We start from the raw sequence: 20475 nt of genomic DNA, 5'->3' as shown, positions 1-20475 counted from the left end.
AAGAAAGCTGGAGTGGCAAAACTATATCAGACAAAATAGACTTTAAAATAAAGAATGTTACAAGACACAAGGAAGGACACTACATAAGGATCAAGGGATCAATCCAAGAACAAAACATAACAATTATAAATATATATGCACCCAACATAGGAGCACCTCAATACATAAGGCAACTGCTAACAGCTATAAAAGAATAAATCGGGGCTTTCCTGGTGGTGCAGTGGTTGAGAGTCTGCCTGGCGATGCAGGGGACACGGGTTTGTGCCCCAGTCCGGGAAGATCCCACATGCCGTGGAGTGGCTGGGCCCGTGAGCCATGGTCTCTGAGCCTGCGCGTCTGGAGCCTGTGCTCCGCAACGGGAGAGGCCACAACAGTGAGAGGCCCACATACCGCCAAAACAAAACAAAACAATAAATCAACAATAACACAGTAATACTGGGGGACTTTAACACCTCACTTACATCAATGGACAGATCATCCAAACAGAAAATTAATAAGGGAACACAAGCTTTAAATGACACAATAGACCAGACAGAATTAATTGATATCTATAGGACATTCCATCCAAAAATAGTAGATTACACTTTCTTCTCAAGTGCGCACGGAACGTTCTCCAGGATAGATCATGTCTTGGGTCACAAATCAAGACTCAGTAAATTTAAGAAAATTCAAATCATATCAAGCATTTTTTCTGACCACAACGCTATGGGATTAGAAAGCAATTACAGGGAAAAAAACGTAAAACACACAAACACATGGATTGTTCATATTTTGACAAAACAATATGTTACAAAATAACCAAGAGATCACTAAAGAAATCAAAGAGGAAATCAAAAAATACCTAGAGACAAAAGACAATGAAAACACAATGATCCAAAACCTATGGGATGCAGCAGAAGCACTTCTAAGAGGGACGTTTATAGCAATACAAGCCTACCTCAAGAAACAAGAAAAATCTCAAATAAACAATCTAACCTTATGCCTAAAGGAACTAGAGAAAGAAGAACAAACAAAACCCAAAGTTAGCAGAAGGAAAGAAATTATAAAGATCAGAGAAGAAATAAATGAAATAGAAACAAAGAAGACAATAGCAAAGATCAACAAAACTAAAAGCTGGTTCTTTGAGAAGATAAACAAAATTGATAAACCATTAGCCAGACTCATCAAGAAAAAGAAGGAGAGCACTCAAATCAATAAAATTAGAAATGAAAAAGGAGAAGTTACAACAGACACCGCAGAAGTACAAAGCATCCTAAGACACTACTACCAACAACTCTATGCCAATAAAATGGACAACCTGGAAGAAATGGACAAATCCTTAGAAAGCTATAACCTTCCAAGACTGAACCAGGAATAAATAGAAAATATGAACAGACCAATCACAAGCACTGAAATTGAAACTGTGATTAAAAATCTTCCAACAAACAAAAGTCCAGGACCAGATGGCTTCACAGGTGAATTCCACCAAACATTTAGAGAAGAGCTACCACCCATCCTTCTCAAACTCTTCCAAAAAATTGCAGAGGAAGAAACATGCCCAAACTCATTCTATGAGGCCACCATCACCCTGATACCAAAACCAGACAAAGATACTACAAAAAAAGAAAATTACACACCAATATCACTGATGAATACAGATGCAAAAATCCTCAACAAAATACTAGCAAACAGAATGCAACAACACATTAAAAGGATCATACACCATGATCAAGTGGGATTTATCCCAGGGATGCAAGGATTCTTCAATATACGCAAATCAATCAATGTGATACACCATATTAACAAATTGAAGAATAAAAACCATATGATCATCTCAATAGATGCAGAAAAAGCTTTTGACAAAATTCAACACATATTTATGATTAAAAACTCTCCAGAAAGTAGGCACAGAGGGAACCTACCTCAACATAAACAGGCCATATACGACAAACCCACAGCAAACATCATTTTCAATGGTGCAAAACTGAAAGTATTTCCTCTAAGATCAGGAACAAGACAAGGATGTCCACTCTCACCACTATTATTCAACATAGTCTTGGAAGTCCTAGCCACGGCAATCAGAGAAGAAAAAGAAATAAAAGGAATACAAATTGGAAAAGAAGAAGTAAAACTGTCACTGTTTGCAGATGACATGATACTATACATACAGAATCCTAAAGATGCCACCAAAAAACTACTAGAGCTAATCAGTGAATCTGGTCAAGTTGCAGGACACAAAATTAATGCACAGAAATCTCTTGCATTCCTATATGCTAATGATGAAAAATCTGAAATAGAAATTAAGGAAACACTCCCATTTACCACTGCAACAAAAATAATAAAATATCTAGGAATAAACCTACCCAGGGAGACAGAAGACCTGTATGCAGAAAACAATATGACATTGATGAACGAAATTAATGATACAAACAGATGGAGAGATGTTTAACATGTTCTTGGATTGGAAGAATCAATATTGTGAAAATGACTTTACTACCCAAAGCAATCTACAGATTCAATGCAATCCCTATCAAATTACCAATGGCATTTTTTACATAACTGGAACAACAAATCTTAAAATTTGTATGGAGACACAAAAGACCCCGAATAGCCAAAGCAGTCTTGAGGGAGAAAAACAGAGCTATAGGAATCAGACTCCCTGACTTCAGACTATACTACAAAGCTACAGTAATCAATATGATGGTACTGGCACAAAAAGAGAAATATAGATCAATAGAACAGGACAGAAAGCCCAGAGATAAACCCACACACCTATGGTCAACAATCTATGACAAAGGAGGCAAGGATATACAATGGAGAAAAGACAGTCTCTTCAATAAGTGATGCTGGGAAAACTGGACAGCTACATGTAAAAGAATGAAATTAGAACACTCCCTAACACCATACACAAAAATAATCTCAAAATGGATTAGAGACCTAAATGTAAGGCCAGACACTATAAAACTCTTTGAGGAAAACATAGGACGAACACTCTTTGACATAAATCACAGCAAGACGTTTTTTGATCCACCTCTTAGAGTAATGGAAATAAAAGCAAAAATAAACAAACGGGACCTAATGAAACCTAAAAGCTTTTGCAAAGCAAGGGAAACTACAAACAAGATGAAAAGACAACCCACAGAATGGGAGAAAATATTTGCAAATGAATCAACGGACAAAGGGTTAATCTCCAAAATATATAAACAGCTCGCGCAGCTCAATATTAAAAAAACAAACAACCCAATCCAAAAATGGGCAGAAGACCTAAATAGACATTTCTTCAAAGACATACAGATGGCCAAGAAGAACATGAAAAGCGGCTCTACGTCACTAATTATTAGAGAAATGCAAATCAAAAGTACAATGAGGTATCACCTCACACCAGTTAGAAGGGGCATCATCAGAAAATCTACAAACAACAAATGCTGGAGAGGGTGTGGAGAAAAGGGAACCCTCTTGCACTGTTGGTGGGAATGTAAATTGATACCGCCACTACGGAGAACTGTATGGACGTTCCTTAAAAAACTAAAAATAGAATTACCATATGACCCAGCAATACCACTACTGGGCATATACTCAGAGAAAACCATAATTCAAAAAGACACATGCACATCAATGTTCATTGCAGCACTATTTACTACAGCCACGTCATGGAAGCAACCTAAATGCCCATTGACAGACAAATGGATAAAGAAGATGTGGTACATACATACAGTGGAATATTACTCAGCCATAAAAAGGAAAGAAATTGGGTCATCTTAGAGACATGGATGAATCTAGAGACTGTCATGCAGAGTGAAGTAAGTCAGGAAAAGAAAAACAAATATCGTATATTAACACATATATGTGGAACCTATAAAAATGGTACAGATGAACCAGTTTGCAGGGCAGAAATTGAGACACAGATGTAGAGAACAAACATATGGACACTAAGGGGGGAAAGTGGCGGGGGTGGGGTGGGGGGTGGGTGATGAATTGGGAGATTGGGATTGACATATATACACTAATATGTATAAAATGGATAATAAGAACCTGCTGTATAAAAAAATAAATAAAATTTAAAAAAGAAAGCATTGGAAATCAGAAATGCAAATGTACGCAGAAAATTCAGACAATACGTAAGTAAATTATTAGAATTACCAAGTGAATTTGAGAACTAGATACAAGGTTTATACAGAAAAAAAAACAAATGTATTTCTATACACCACCAACACACAAGAAATAAAGTTAAAAAAAAACTATACCACTTATAATACCATCCAAAACACCAAAAAATTATGGAAAATATCAAGTATCGACTGATGAGGATGCAGAGACACTGGAACTCATGCACATTGCTGATGGGAATGAAAAATGATTCAGCTGCTGTGGGAAAGTTTAGCAGTTCCTCAAAAAGTTAAACAAAAAATTATCATATGACCCTACAATTCTGCTCCTAGGTATACACCCCAAAGATCTGCAGATAGGTACTCAAAAAGTACGCATACACACTTGCTTATTATAGCAGCAGTGTTTACAACAGCCAAATAGTACAAACAGCCCAAAAGTCCATCAACAAATGAATGGATCAACAAATCATGTATATATAGTGGAATATTATTCAGTCATAATAAGGAATGAAGTACTGACACGTACTACAATGGGCGATGAACCTCAAAAACATACTAAGTTTAAAAAATCAGATATAGAAGATCACATACTATAGGATTTCATTTTTATGAAATATCCAGAATAGATAAATCCATAGAGACAATGCAGACTGGTGGTTGGCAGGAGCTGAAGAGTGGAGAGAGTGGGCAGTGGAGGAAAACTGCTTCAGGAGCTTTACTTTGGAGTGAAGGGATTCTGGAACTAGACAGAGGTGGCAGCTGCATAACATTGTGAATGTAGCAAATGTCATTGAATTTTTCCCTTTAAAATGATTAATTTTATATTATGTGAATTTCACCTCAACGAATTTTTTGCGGGGGCTGAGTTGGGTCTTTGTTGTGGTGCACGGGCTTCTCATTACGGTGGCTTCTCTTGTTGCAGAGCACAGGCTCTAGGCACATGGGTTTCAGTAGCTGTGGCTCACGGTTCTAGAGCACAGGCTCAGTAGTTGTGGCGCACAGGCTTAACTGCTCCATGGCATGTGGCATCTTCCCGGGCCAGGGCTCGAACCTGTGTCCCCTGCATTGGCAGGCGGATTCTTAACCACTGCACCACCAGGGAAGCCCCTGAATTATTTTTTTTTTGAGAACACCAAAAATTAGAAATAAATGTAAAAGATACTAATGGAAAACTACAAAACATTGAGAGAAATCAAACAATACTTAAATAAATGGAGAGATGTACTACATTCCTTAGATTCAATACAATCCCAATCAAAATTTAAGCTGTTTTTATTTATGTATGGAAACTAAGACTCTAAAATGTTACAGAAATACAAAGGGCCAAGAGTAGCCAAGACAAGCATTAAGAACAACAAAGCTGGAGAACTTATATTACCATGTAACAAGATGTATTATAAAGCTACAGAAATGTGGTATTGGGACAAGAAGAGAAGAGTACAATCAATGGAGGTCCATATAGCAAAAAATGAATCTTGACTTCTATACCACACCACACACAAAAATGAATTCCAGACAGACTATACACCCAAATGTGAAAGGTAAAATAGTTATGATTCTAGAAGATGACACAGAACATCTCCATGATCATGGGGTAGGCAAATATTTATTAAATAGCACACAAGAAGTGCTAACCAAAAAGGAAAAATATTGATAAACTGGAAGACACTAAAACTGAGTTCATCCCACAACACTATTAACAGAGAGAAAAGGCAAAACAGGTAAAAGATATTTGCAGTAGTATGTATAAATGACAACTGATTACTACCCAGAATATATGAAGAACTACAAATGAATAAGGAGAAGTGAAAAAAACAATAGAAAATGGGAAAGCCTTGAACAGAAAAGGAAGCATAAGGGAGAGTATCCAAATGGCCAATTAGCACATAAAAAAGGGCTGAGGACTTCCCTGGTGGCATAGTGGTTAAGAATCCACCTGCCAATGCAGGGGACATGGGTTCGATCCCTGGTCCGGGAAGATCCCACATGCCACGGAGCAACTATGCCTGTGTGCCACAACTACTGAGCCCACGCACCGAGAGCCTATGCTCCACAACAAGAGAAGCCACTGCAGTGAGAAGTCCGCGCATGCAATGAAGAGTAGCCCCCGCTCCCCACAACTGGAGAAAGCCTGCGCACAGCAACAAAGACCCAATACAACCAAAAATAAATAAATAAAAATAAAATATAGTTTTAAAAAGGGCTGAACTTCATTAGTTATCAAACCTCAATGTGATCCTGGTACACTGTCCCCAGAATGGCTAAAATGAAAAAGACAGACAATACATAGTATTGGTAAAGTTTCAGAGAGAGAAAAATGGAACTCTCATCTACTGCTGGAGGAAGTACAGATAGTTATAACACTTAGTAAAAGTTGTACAACCTAATAAAGCTAAACAATCACATATCATATGATGTAGCAGCTCCATTCCTGATTATATACCCAACAGAAATGAGTACATTTGTTCACCAAAAGACTCATAAACAATGTTTACATGTTTGTAGCAGCACTATTCCTACTGACCCAAAATTTTAAAAACCCAATGTCTGGTCAATAGTATATTACATAAATTATAGTATATTCATACAATGGAATATTAAAAAACAATGAGAATGAAGGAATTATCCTACACACCACATGGATGGGGCTCACAAAGAGAACACTGAGCCAAAGAGGCCAGACACAAAAGGTGTATACTGTATGATATCATGCATATAAAGTTCAAAAACAGGCAAAAATCATCTACGGTTAAAAGTCAGAACAATGGTTATATTCCAGGGGAGGAAGAGGTAGTGACCAAAAAGGGTGTGAGGGAGGCTTCTGGGATACTGGTTATGTTCTATTTCTTGATCTGGGTGGCTCATTTTTAAAACTCGTCAAGTTGTACACAGGATTTATGGACTTTCTGAAGGTATGCTACACGTCAATAAAAAGTTTACTGTAGGGCTTCCCTGGTGGCGCAGTGGTTGAGAGTCCACCTGCCGCTGCAGGGGACATGGGATCGTGCCCGGGTCTGGGAAGATCCCACATGCCGCGGAGCGGCTGGGCCCGTGAGCCATGGCCGCTGAGCCTGCGCGTCCGGAGCCTGTGCTCCGCAACGCGAGAGGCCACAACAGTGAGAGGCCCGCGTACCGCAAAAAAAAAAAAAAAAAAAGTTTACTGTAAAAAATAAAAGTAAATATAGGGTGACCATATATGTCCTGGTTTTCCTGGAATAAGCCTGGTTTTACACATTATTCCAGCTTAACTTTGATTAGAGCCCCCTCTTCTCAAAAGTGTTCCAGTTTTCACAGTATGGTTACTCTACTTATAATCTGCTTCAGGTCTAATAAGACTATTTCAAGACTTCGTTGACCCCCAAACCTAATTAAAACTATAGAGCATTAAAATGTTGTCATAGGGGAGAAATGAAGAATAATTCTGCATCAATACACCTAACAAATCTGGTAAGTATTAATGACAATTACATACTAAATATATATATTAAACACAGTGTCCTAGACACATGACCTAGAACAAGTTATTTAATTCTCTGAGCTTCATATGTAAAAATCTATTCAAGAAATATTTATTAAGCACCTACCAGATACCAGGAACCAGAAAGTTTTCCACAGGTGTACACATGCATTTAAGACAGAAAAAGATACTAAGCAGTTTGCCCTTTAATAATTGAGGATTCATAGCCTGAGTATGTGATTGGCTCAACCCTAAAAGGATTGGCTCAACCCTTCCTCACCTACCAGGACACCTTCCCTATAAAAATCTGTTAAAACCAAACAACAGAAAATTTTTACCGAATTTAATACTCTCTCCTTAACAGTATAAAGATTATTTGCTAAGAGAGTTGTAGAATGAAACTACTTCTTACCAGTTTCAGGTAACTAGCTTAAAGCTAATTGCATGTGATTTTATCCTTAAGGTTCTCTTCATGGAAGAAAGAACAGATTCCCACAGCTCCCCAACTTTATCACAACACAACCAAAAACTTTACAAGCACCAAGTATTTTTAAACTCTGTCTCCAGGTATTCTTGATTCCCCCACCCACCAATATACTTTACCCTATTAACTTACTGGCAAAGTAAGTGCATATGAGCACTCCTTTTAAGGAAAGTCTAGACTTATCACATCTTCCACATAGTCCTGCTAGTATGGCCAAAAGCTACAGGAAAAGCAGAAGCCAGGAAAGAAATGCTGCCAATCCTTCCAGAGCATGCTGTTTAGGTTCCTACTGTATGATTCTACTTACACAGGAAAATATCTAAAGCTCCTATCAGCTGTTAAAAAGTAGCTGCAGCACTGCAGTAATGAGAAAAGCAGCAATATTATTCCATGTGCCAGGGCAGAGAAGCTGTGAAACATGATTCATATTTATTTTCACTGTTCTTGAGATGCCTCAGGATACACCACCTAGCAGTGGCAGCTGGGTATTTTCTTCAAAAAGTGCCTTATCCTATGGTTCAATAGTTAAAGAGGCAGAAATCTTTCAGAAGACCAGCAAAATGGTGGGTACCAAATATCACAATTACTTTAGAGGCTTTCTTGCTAAAGTGGGTTTTCCTAGTGGGTTTTATATTATGCACATAAACTTACATTAAGAGAACATATTATAAAGCTACTTAAACTAAGATACCTTCACTTGCTAGTGGCTGAGGTCCAGGCTCTGCCACTTTGAAGCCATGAGATCCTAAGATAAACCTACTACTCTTAACCTGTTTCCTTATCTATAAAAGGAGAACATGCAGGCTCATGGGCAAAAAGAGCCTGGAATGGATGTAAATGGAGAAACCACAGATAATTCTAAGATAGCACTCACCCAATCAATATAAACTGCACCCTTGTAACATAATTGTAGTCTCTTAATATATGTCCTAAAATTAATGGAAAGCCAATCATGTTGTCTCATTACTTTCAGAAACCTAGTTAAGATAAATAATTAGAGACAAGTTCCTTCTCTCATTTTCAACTTTTTAAAAAAGAGTTCTTTATACTGTGTATAAAGTGGATGACTGGTGAGAGTCTGCTGGGTGGTACAGGGAGCTCTACTCGGTGTTCTGTGGTGACCTAGATGGGAGGAAAATCCAAAAAAGAGTGGATATGTGTAAAAACCTAAAAATATAAACTTAAATTTTTAAAAAAGAGTTCTTTAAATAGACAAAGCAATCAAAGTGAGAGACTGGGGTATTACAGTAACATGAAAACGACAAAAATCTGCCAAAAAAAGCAGCTCTTTAGTGCCAAGAAATGGGAATTCCTTTGCCTATATTACCGCTAAAAACAACTCAAATTAATTAAAACTTTTAATATACTGTCAAGTAGTTGTTTCAGAAACTTGCTAAGCAGAAAGACAAATGTGAACAAAGTACATGGAGATTAGGATATGGTGAGAGGAACGAGGTGGGTCCATGGGCTTGAAGCAAAGCTTTACAGAAGTCATTAGTGATGAGAAAAATAAATAATAAAAGGAAGACAGGAAAAGGAGAGATTAAGCACAAAAAACTACATCTCTCATGCTTTCCAATACAATTTCCTACAAGTCTTCTTAATAATTTTTCTTGCCTAAGGTCACTCAGCACCTATATATAGACAGAGGCAAATTTAAACCAGTATCTTCTAACTAAATTCCACATTTATAGAGAGTATAAGAAGTTTCCACTTGTCCTACAGTGAGGTAAAGGCATCAACTCATGGGTAAGGAGTGAGTGCATAACACTGAAAGAGAAGTTGCAGGAAAGTGAAGAGGCTGGAACAGATGGTCTTCCTTTCCATTTCTAAAGTTGTATGATTCACTATAAGAGGAAATGGACAGTATCTTTACTACAGGGTCTTCTTGGCATATAACAGTCAAGAACCTACTCCACAGAAAATTTTAGCATATGAAATAAGGCAAATTCTGGCTGAAAAGTCCTTAAAACTCCACATCATTTCACAGTAAAAGCTGATGGGCCAATTAAGCAACACAGTTTAGAAATGAGACTATTAACTGGTTCAGGTAGACTCTTAAACAATTAAAGCTCAAGAGCAATTAGACTTTACCAGTATTTCCCTGAAGGCCATTTCCAGAGGCACCCAACAAAGAGAATGAGAAAGGAAAAGGTCTGTTGCCAAACTTAGAACTCGACTCACAAGAACACCAAAGCGGACTTAATTATTGCCACTATCAGTTTGAATAAAAAGACATCATTCTCAGGTTAAGAAATACACACTTATCGAAGGTTAGTGGATTTATTTCCAACTCTACTCTACCCGACCCACTGAAAGACCTTTTCTAAACAGAACTATTTATTGGAAGACTAGAAACAAAAAACTCAAGGCAGTAAAGGTAATAAGATAAGGTAAATTTATTGGAAGACTAGAAACAAAAAACTCAAGGCAGTAAAGGTAATAAGATAAGGTAAAGACAAGAAGCTCTGAGAGCTTCTTAAGGTCTTGCTTAAGATTAATAACAAAATTCAAACATGTTTCTATAAATATCTATACCAATATATGCAAATATCTGTACCAATATATATACTATGTATCACACTTACCTACCTTTGAAAAACAGTGAGTTCTGTGTAAGGGAGTATGGGATCAGAATTTACACCCCAAAGCTTATCACTAATAGCACATGGGTTACTTTGAGCTGAAGGAACTGAGATTCAACAGATGCAGAAAGAATTCTTCTCAGAGCTTCCCTCATCTGATTAAAAGCAGAAACTTCCAAGAAATGAGGGCTGCCATAATGAGGACTCTCTGGGTGAGTTTTATGGCCATGAAGAAGATGGAATGTTAGTAACCAATACCTTCTATTAGTTTTCCCACATATTTACCTTCCCACAATTTATTGCCCCTAGAAGCCCAAACTCCTTTTCCTTTGTCTAGTCACTTCTCCATAATTTATAACCCTTTGTTAATATGGTATATAAGCTCTCAAGTCTAACCATCTTTCTTTGGGTTTTCACTTTTCTGTGAAGCCTTTACGCACATTTTAAAAATATACATATGCCTTTTCTATTAATGTCTTTTGTCAGTTTAATTTGCAGGCATCAGTCCTAGAACATAAAAGGATAGAAGAAAAGTCTTCCTCCCTTACATAAGCTATTAAGAAATTAAGTCTCTAGTGAAGCCATTTTCAGTACTCTATTGAATCCGGCCCTGTTATAAACTGCTTCCTGATAAACAAGGTAGGCCCCCTTTGTGGAAACAAGCCTTTCAGATAACCCAATGCCATGATGTAGTGGGGACCTTTGGGCTCTGAGTCTAGCAGGGCTGGGCTGGAATCCAGGCTCATTCATTTATCTTGGGGGTGAGCTTACTTATCTGTTTGTTTCTGTAGTTTCCTCATTTCTAAAACATATAGACAGCATATACATCCCCACCCCTTCACTTCATAGCATCTGTGTAAGGATTAAGGCTGGGCACATAATTACATTTCCTTATTCATCTTCCCCATACTTCTTTGGCAGTGATTTCTCTGTGGTCCCTCAGCAGTCAGTCTGATCTGTAATATTTCAGTCTAAAAAACTTTAATTATCTTTTTTTATGGAAATAATCATTTAGTTATGAGTGTAACTTTTAGACTAGGAAAAAATTTTTATTACCAAAGTAAAAATAATAGCTACTTTATCTCTGGACTGTATACTGTTACAGTCACATGCACATATACCCATTTTTTTAATTCTGGGAAGGAAATTAATGATTTTAGGAGAAGTAGGTTTAAACCAAACCTCTGAGGACTAAAGAAGGAAAGAGGTGGTTCAACTTATACTGATATGAAACACAGCATTCATGATTAACTTTAAAAGCCAAGATGTAATATTCTGTATGATATACCACCTTTTATGGAAAAGGAATGAAAAAATGAATGCATATGTTTATAAACACACAGATTTTTCTGGCAAAAAAGCCAGAAAACTGGTAATAATGGTTGCCTCTGGGAGGGAGAACTGGATAACTAGGGAACAGAAATGACGGGCATTTGCTTTTCACTATACACACTATATATCCTTTTGCACAATTTAAAATTATGTACAAAGTGCATGTGTTATATATTTTAAACTACTGGTGCAGAAAGAAACATACAGGTAGAGCCTGTAAATAGAAAAATCAGAAGGTACCAAAAAAAATTTGAAAGCGTATATTTTCCCATCAATTAGCCAGTCTATACTATCTTTTGTCCTCTAACAATTTACAAACTCACTTTCATCTATGAGAAAAAAAGTACGAAAAATCTTTTCTAAAGTGAAAAATAAAAGATGAGCATTGTGTTAAGAAAAAAAGTGTACTATCTTTCTTCTGCTAATCTTTATTACTTGAGTTTTTATTTCATTTCTTTATTAGATGGCAAACCTACTAGATTAAAAACCAGATGATGTTTTAACTATGAAACTGTTGTTTAACAAGACTTTAGCAGGCTGGATTTCCTAAATGGAATGTGAGAAATTCTTCCCCCGTCTGGATAATGTTGATCTTTGGATCAGATACCACTCTCTCCCATCTCCTGAGAGGACCCCTACGCTCACCATGTTCACCAAGGAGTCAAGTACACAGAATTACCAAACACAGTTCTGAGGTGAAGTTCTGCAGTGAGACTGGCTCTACCTATATGTTTCTTTCTGCACCAGTATTTATTGAACATACAGTAAAAACTGACAAAAGGTAATTGTAAGAACTTTTAGTTCCTTGTTTTAGCTGCTATAAATTTAGGGAAACTAAGCACTGAACATGAAAATCTCTAGACAATGTCTAAACATTCATTCCAGCTTCCTATAAATTTCCACCTACAGCTACACCTTAAAGTAGGATCTACTTAGTTGTCTTCCTCTTACAAAGTGACTCCTCTGTGCCTCTAGCATGTAAACAAACCCAAAGTAAATAACCTACCAATGGAGACAGTGGGGAGAGCAAAGAGACAAAGAATAAGCTATTTCATCTATCTTTTTATTGAGAGTCACTGATTGACTCCCAATCAGGGGCAATTCTGTGTTTAACACAGACACATCCAATGCTGTTTTGTCTCATAATCCTACTACACCTCTAAGCTGGAGGACCACTTGGCAGGAGTACTGGAGGAAATTCAAGCAGCAGTAGATAGAATGCTGAGCTAAATGGTCTTTTAATATCCCTTAGATTCCATGGCTGAAGAAGTAAAATAAATAAAAGAATTTCAAATATCCTTAAAAGAGGGGGAATTAATTCCAAAATATTCGAAACCAAGAGTTGGCAAAGGTTTCTGTAAAGGGTCAAGTAGTAAATATTTTCAGCTTGTGGGCCATACAATCTTAGTAGCAACTACTCCATTCTGCCATTTGGGGCACAAAATCAGCCATGAACAGTAAGTAAACAAATGGGCATGGCTCTGTCTCAATAAAACTTTATTCACAAAGACAGGAAAACAGTTTGCAGGTCACAGTTTGCCAACCCCTGTTCTAAATAAAGATTCTGAATATTCCACATTCAGAAAAATGAACTACTAAGAAAAGCATCAATGGGAAACCAGCACAGTCTAAATATCCATTGCCTATGATTTCACTATTACTAGAGTTACTATGCATATCACTCTAAAATGGACAGTAAATAATTGATATAATATTTTCAAAACAAAAACAATAAATGAATGACAGGCTTCAGAAACACAGATATGTCAGAGACTAAACACAACACAAAGACATGATCTTTAGCCTTTTTCAAGGTGTACCTAAAAATACGTATTTTCAAAAAGAGAGCCCATTAAGATAAGATGTTCAGGGGTGAAGCTTGGGCGATATTATTTTGGAGAAAAGGGTACAAGTGAAGAAGAGCACAGAATATAATCCTGTCGCAGACTCAGAAACCCTAGACCGCTACCATGTTCAAAAAAATCTTGATATAATAATCAAAAAATAACACAGAATTTAAAGAGGTCAAGAGTTAACCCAACACTGTTGCAGGATACAAAGCTTTGTTTATATACTGTGTACAGGTCTAAAACTACATAGATTATTCTTTTCTACATAAAAGTATAACGTTACTTATAATTTTATGTAGCCAAAGGTTATAATACATGGCTAAGGGAACGGAAATGGAAGCAGAAAAGAGACTACGCACATGGTAAATATCACAGAATTATGAAAATTCCCCAAAAAGCTGCACTGAGCTACAATGACCATGAGGGGATTCCATATACATTACTTCTGCTTCCTCATTATTTTTCCTTTTCGTTTGCTTTTCCACTAAAAGGGAAATAGAAATTAGGTATCTGTAACTGATGGGAATTAATAACTCTCTAATCCAGAAGTTCATGAACAGGCTTGGGGGGTGGCGGGGAAATCCAAGAACGTGTTAAAGTTTCATGCAAAATATTGTTTTGAGTGTGTTTATGTGTGTGTGTACAAGTGTGCACTCCCGTGCATATATCTGTACATTTTTTCTAGAGGAAAAATCCACTGTTCTTATCAGATTCTCAAAAGGGTCAATGAGCGTAAACAGTAAAAAACTACTATCAAATTTTATGTGTAGTATGTATGTATCCTAGAGAGAAAGGGGACCTAAACTGCAGAGAATAGAGCTTCATGGTCACTGACTAAAAACCCCATTCACATCTAATCTGGAGTAAAAATGTTTAAATGGTTAACACATAATTATATCAATCTCCCTTGAAGCCTGTTATGGATTGAACTGTGTTCCCCCTAAAAAGATATGTTGAAATCCTAATCCCTAGGACTTCAGAATGTGACCTTATTTGGAAATGGGGTTGTTGAAGGTGTAATTAGTTAAGGTAAATGATATAACACTGGAGCAGAATGGGTCTCTAATCCAACATCACTGGTGTCCTTATAAGAGGAGAGGCATGTAAAGACATAGATATACACAGGGAGAACTCCACCTGACAACAAAAGCAGAGACTGGAATTACACAGCTACAAGCCAAGGAATATCAAAATTGCTAAGAAAAAACTAGGAAGAGGCAAGGAAGAATTCCCTCACAGGTTTCGGACAGAGCATGGATTTTGGGCTTCTAACCTCCAGAACTGTGAGACAATAAATATCTGTTGTTTTAAGCCACCCAGTTTGTAGTACTTTGTTACAGCAGCCCTAGGAAACTAAGAGAAGGCCAAATACCATAGTAACTAAAATTAAGGTACAGAGCAAAAGGCCTTCTAAAGATGATCATATGCTCTCATGACATAATAAACATATCATGGACACTTTCCAACAAACATGACAGTTTCAATTACCAAAATACATTCTACTAAATAGTTAAGGATGGAATGGCTTTTCCAAATGGGTACAGGAAAGAATGATAGAAAAAAAGCTTTATATATCAAAGGTAAAGACCAAAATAAAGTTAATGTTCAGATCCCAGAACAAATCATTGCGGTATATCACTAACTGTACATCTGTACACTGACAAATCTCAGTATATAGTAGCAGATTCAGGGAAAGTAGTGTTCTGATTATCTATTGCTATGTAACAAAATCACTCTAAAACAACATCTTAAAGCAACAATAATCATTTTTATTCTCTCTCATAGTTTCTGAGAGTTAGGAATTTGGGAATGGCTCAAATAAGCAGTTTTAGCTGAACAGTTCTAGCTCCTATCTTAGAGCCTCTTCACATGGTCTGTCCACATGAGGCAGTCTGGGTTTCCTTATAGCATGGAAATCTCAGGCTATACTGATGAAAAGCTATTGAAGACTTCAAGACCAGTATTTTGGTGAGCTGGATGGAAGCTCACCTTTTCTGACCTCACCTTATTGCTCACAAGTGATTCACAAGAACACCCAAATTCAAGGGAAGGGAACATAACTCCACCTCAGGATGAGAGAATGGTCAAGGTCACAAGAACATGTGAGAAGGGACACATTGTTACAACTACTTTTAGAAAATACAATCTGCCACAAAGAATATGGTAAAGTAACTGCTCATTACTCCTGAGATGGTCAACCATTTGAAACTGTCCCATAGGTTAACAGAAACTGATGACTAAAAGAAATTCTTGAGCTTGTCTTACAGAACAGCAGCTAAGGGAACAGCTTATTAAAAACCCCCCTGATTGTAATATGCTTTCACTGATCAAGCTCATCTTAATTATTTCTTTTGGCTCCTTAACCACCACCTATAGATAACACCTCTGTCGTATGGGTCCCTACAGTATTGGGGGCTTATGCTGTTATCCAGAAACTTGGAGTCAGCTCTTATCCAGTTCAAGCCAGCTAAGATTTTTGGTTGGGACCACTGACCCTAAAACTGGGCCTGCAAAGGTGTCCAATAAATGACCTTTTGACATCAGAGGACTCAAAACTCCACCCTCAGATCATGCTAAGTGCCTCCATTTTTGAACATGCATCTCAAGAAGAAGCATGTAACTCAGATATGCCTGCAAAGAACACCAATTACCTCACCTTTTCCCTACCTCCAATCACCTTTCCCCATGCCTAATATCACCCTGCTTCTTTATCCCATAAATATTTCAAACCCCTTGCCTTCAGGGAGGCAGATCTGAGATCTGCTCTCCTGTCTCCTGTCTCCTCACTTGGCTGTCTCCTGAATAAACCCTTTCTCTGCTGCAAACCTCGGTGTCTCAGCGTTTGGCTTGCTGCACATCAGGCAAACAAACCTGGTTCGGTAACCCATTTAATCCATGTTCAAGTTACCCAAAATGCCTTAAAAAAAAATGGCCCCATGGGCCTCATACTTCTAAGTACAGATGATCCTTGAACAACACAGGTTTAAACTACATGGGTGTACTTATGCACAGATTTTTTTCAACAAATGCATATTACAGCATTATACAACCTGCAGTTGGTTGAACCTGAGGAGGCAGAACCACAGATACAGAGAGCCAACTGTAAAATTACACACAGATTTTTTTGACTTCTAGGAAGACTGGCACCCATAACTTCCACTGCTGCTTCAGGGTCAACTGATTTTGCCCACCAAATAATCTCATTCACTGAATAAAAATTTCACTTTCCCATATTCACTTAATTGTGAACTTATAACCAGTAGATTTCCACTTGGAGTTGACATACTTGCAGCCAAAAACAAGCCAACTCATTTTAGTTAGACTATTAAGAGGCCTCATATTATAGGTAAGCATATATTTTCTTTTAAAATTTTTGATAGACTCTCATCTGGAGGCATATCGGGAACCACTGGTATAGCGTCTTTTTACTATATTTTAATAACTCTAGAATATTTAGTGTTTTGATTAAGACAACATAAAAGAAAACCTCTGCAAGTGAACTGTAAACAACAAAAGAAGGATTAAAAAATGCAAACTCAAAATGTACAAGTTGATAAGAATAGTGGGTTCCTTTTTCTTTTCAAAAATTAAGGCTTACAAAGCATTTTTCAACAAACAAAAGAATAACTCTAGCATCTTGGTTTTCAATAAAAGATGCTAGTGTCCAACCCTGTTGTAAGCACCCATTGAAGTGAATATAATGGCCACTCTGTTTGCCTACACAGACATTGATATGCCAATATTTAACTCTCTATATCCAATCTTCCCCAATTTCTACGACACATCTTGGTAAGGAATCTCAGTAGGTTCGTTAGTTCTTAGGGCACTACACAACTATTTTGTATACTGATGTTACTCCGTAAGCATGGCACTTTGGCAAGTTAAAATGCCTCTAAAACCTCATTATCCTGGAAAATATTAAACGTTAAGAAAAATCAGACTCAGAATTCCTTTGAGTGATGTAAAAATCAAACACAAAAACATCCTTAAAAGTCAAGTTCTACTTCATCAGAGAGGAAATGTCAATTCTACAGCATTAAAATTATTTGCTGACAAGAAAACTTAAATTTTTTAGCAATACCCATTTTTCTTTGTTTCTGTCCTCGAGGCTTGTATACCAGTAGGGTAACTTCTCTACTGTAAAGCCTACAGAAGAAGGGCTGTGCTCTTGTTAACACAGTTTGGTAATAAACAGTTCCACAGCTTGCAAAAACATGTATCCAATTCCATTCTGGGAGAAAACAATCTTAAAAAAGTAACCTCCAAAAGTCATACATGATTTTCTTTAGATCAACTATTGTGCTACAGATGCCTTACCTTAATAAAAATGTTTTCATGTTAAATATTGTAATTTTTATCCTAACACTTTCAGACTCAAAAAAGTGAAATACAATATACAAAGGCATACTAGTATTTTAAGTGTATTAGCAAAGATAAGGCTTCTTAAACTTCTCCAATACAACACAGAAATCGAAATATCCCATTTTGCTTAAAAACTCATTAAAGTTGTGCATCTGATTCCATAATATACCTAAGAATTAATATAAAAATATTTCACTCTTTTCTTCTCTGGCTGCTTGAAGATCAGCAACCATCATAAATGACACAGTAGCTCTCCAGACCAGGAAGTTCATGACCAACCAACTACTTTAGCAGAAACAATTGGTCGACATCCTTCACCCTGGGAAGGCAAAAGTAGCTTAGAGAGATATTCAGGAAAAACTAGCCAAAATGTACAAGACCACACCAGATGTCATCTTTGGATGTGGATTCAGAATCCATTTTGGCAGTGGCAAGACAACTGGCTTTGGCAGGATTTACGATTCGTTGGACTACAGAAAGAAAAATGAACCCTAACATAGACATGCAAGACATGGCCTGCATTAAGAAAAACACCTCAAGGAAACAGCAAAAGGAACGAAGAACAGAATGAAGAAAGTCAAGAGGACTGCAAAGGCCAATGTTGGTGCTGGGAAAAAGTGAGCTGTAGATTGGACAACAGAAGGAGTAAAGACTCTGCAGTGACTGTATCTGTGGTGACTGTGCAGATTTTTCATGAGACGATTAATAAACTAAGAACTTTTACGTGAAAATATATACACATTTCAAATTACTCAGCAAAATTGATTTTAACATGAAAATGTTCCATGTATACCGCGAACATTACATGTAGACGTACACATACAAGTTTACCCAAAAAATTGACTCAGGCAGATTACTAACCATGTATCTTGTGTGGTCTGATTTAAAACTACCAAAGCCTATTCATGAAGATTAGTAACTTTAAGAACAAGTTGTTAGAATCAGGTATTTCACTGGTTACAGAAGTAGACTTTGTTTGAAAGCTGTTTATACTCAGTCTGATTATTATAGCAAATAACCTGCAACTCTTAACTACGGAAAAGTGCTTTGAAGTTCCTGCTGTATGCTGTTATTTCCTCTCCATTTCTCTTGTGTCACTTTCTTATGAAGCCTTCTGAATCTGTTCCCAAGGCTGAACCTAAAAACAGGCTCTAGTCCACCAAGGCAGCATTTTCCAAATTGTGGTAAATGGGGCTGCGATGCTGTACATTTTATCCCCAACCAGGAGAGCTACAAAGTGCATTAGCATATCAAAGACCTACAAAATGTACTGAGGTAAAGAAACTCCTAGACCTCTTTTTTTAATTTAATTTTTTTTTATACAGCAGGTTCTTATTAGTTATCCATGTTATACATATTAGTGTATACATGTCAATCCCAATCGCCCAATTCATCACACACACCCCACCACCCCCCCGCCGCTTTCCCCCCTTGGTGTCCATACGTTTGTACTCTACATCTATGTCTCAATTTCTGCCCTGCAAACCGGTTCATCTGACCTCTTTTTAAGGCTGGGCTTTCACCAATTTCCCAACACCGCTAGGGAAACAATGCTCCTGAAAAGCTCATTATTGCCACATCAGCCTTCTAAGGTAATGACTATACAAACATGGACCAAACCTCCCATGGTCTACAAATGATTTAGAAAGCATGACCTTCCATTGATCCACAAGGCTACTTATGAATAAACTCTAAAGCCAGTTATTAAGAGTTGCAAATATGAGTATGTTATTAGAATGTACCGAAAACTTCAGTTTGTATACAATTAATAACTCTGCTTGCTGCAACTCACAATGCTCCAAATATGCACACTCAAAACTGGAATTCTGTAATTTTCAAGAGGAGCAATCAATCATTGTCAGTGAAACTGGTCATGGTTTTCAATTATCATTATTCTTACTTCTAATTAAGTTGAGCTTAATTATTATCATTTTAGTTGTTTTATTAAACCAGGAGAATGTGTTATATAATTCCATCACTAGAATTTGAGACCTACAGTTTTCTAACTAGTCTAGACTTTAAGATAAGTATATTTTTTGTGATTCAAATAGGAACCATCCATTTCCCTAACTGCTGAAGAAAGTCCCTCTCTCCCCCAAAATGCTTATACCTTGACAATTTAGTTGTTATTACTCCACTAGAAAATGGGAATTACTGAGCTAAAGAATGACCCAGCTAAAGGGCCGGGATTAAAAAAGCTGGAGGGTCACCGTTCTAAAGGTCTTTACCCCAGCTATAGGCGCAGGTCTTCTCCCTGGTCACCAGGTCCACACCAACCAAATGTGGCATTAGGACTTGGAATCAGAGCCCTTCGTGG

General features: G+C 37.2%; 1 protein-coding gene and 1 pseudogene across 2 annotated transcripts in view; one reads left to right on the top strand and one right to left on the bottom strand.

Annotated features, from left to right (window-relative positions):
• FAR1 (fatty acyl-CoA reductase 1) overlaps positions 1–20475 on the bottom strand; it is a 73808-nt gene that overhangs the window by 43758 nt on the left and 9575 nt on the right. The gene's annotated exons all lie outside the window — the stretch shown is intronic.
• LOC132430278 (small ribosomal subunit protein eS24 pseudogene) lies at positions 5654–18779 on the top strand (annotated as a pseudogene).

This window comes from Delphinus delphis, chromosome 8 (assembly GCF_949987515.2).
Source record: "Delphinus delphis chromosome 8, mDelDel1.2, whole genome shotgun sequence".
NCBI classification, from domain to species: Eukaryota; Metazoa; Chordata; class Mammalia; order Artiodactyla; family Delphinidae; genus Delphinus; species Delphinus delphis.
Note: the sequence above shows the minus strand (reverse complement) of the source record. Positions and strands in the feature narration are given on the sequence as shown.